Below are 981 nucleotides of genomic sequence, written 5' to 3'. Positions count from 1 at the left end.
AGTCAACTAAAAATAGTGCAGAAATAAATTGAGAGATATATTTAAATATTTTGGCTTGGATAATATAAAAACTGAAGGTTTGAAAGATACTTATGAAATTGTGAATAAGAAAAATGAACACAATGATTTTCTTGATGTTCGAAGAACACAAGGTCCTTGGGTTAACGTGCTCCAACAGCTCAGCCAAATTAGTCCTCGGTACCTTTAGTCTCCTCAAAATCATGCTTACTTGCATCAATCACACCTAGTGAGTCTAAAGACTCAACACACCTGTATCGTTATAACAAATACATATGCATATCATGCAACAGTGAAAAGTACTGTAAGGCCCTGGGCCTGCCACTTATGGACCCTGCAATCACAGTTCCTAGACTCAGCCCAGCTTGCACTTACTCACATGACTCCTCCCCCCCTGGCAGGGAAGTCTGTGCCCCCCCAGGTTTCTATCCCATGAACTCCAGGCTAAGTACATGGATCCTTGAAACCTGGTACCAATTGAGCTAGGGGACATCCGATAAATTTGGAACGATGCAGAGAAAATTAGCATGGCCCCTGTGCAAGGATGACATGCATAAATCGAAAAATGTTCCAAATTTTTTATTATTGTAAGGCCCTGGGCCTGCCACTTATGGTCCTTGCAATCACAGTCCCTAGACCCGAACCAGCTTTCACTTTCTCATAGGTCCCATCCCCCCTGGCAGGGATGTCTGTGCCTCCCTAGGTTTCAATCCCATGACCTCTAGGACAAATACATGGATCGTTGAAAATAGGTACCAATTGAGCTAGTCAGGACTGGACCCAGCCCAGTGTACACTTACTAGCTCAATTGGTATCAGGTTTCAAGGATCCATGTACTTAGCCTGGAGGTCATAATATCGAAACCTAGAGAGGCACAGACTTCCCTGCCAGGGGGGAGGAGTCTTGTGAGTAAAGTGCAAGCTGGGCTCGGTCTAGGAACTGTGATTGCAGGTGATGCGACTT

General features: G+C 44.5%; 1 pseudogene; it reads left to right on the top strand.

Annotated features, from left to right (window-relative positions):
* The first annotated feature begins 488 nt into the window (after positions 1-488).
* LOC140965327 (U6 spliceosomal RNA) lies at positions 489-598 on the top strand (annotated as a pseudogene).
* Positions 599-981: the final 383 nt, after the last annotated feature.

The sequence above is a fragment of the Primulina huaijiensis genome, chromosome 18 (assembly GCF_012295235.1).
Source record: "Primulina huaijiensis isolate GDHJ02 chromosome 18, ASM1229523v2, whole genome shotgun sequence".
NCBI classification, from domain to species: domain Eukaryota; kingdom Viridiplantae; phylum Streptophyta; class Magnoliopsida; order Lamiales; family Gesneriaceae; genus Primulina; species Primulina huaijiensis.
This window is presented reverse-complemented; position numbering and strand designations above follow the sequence as displayed.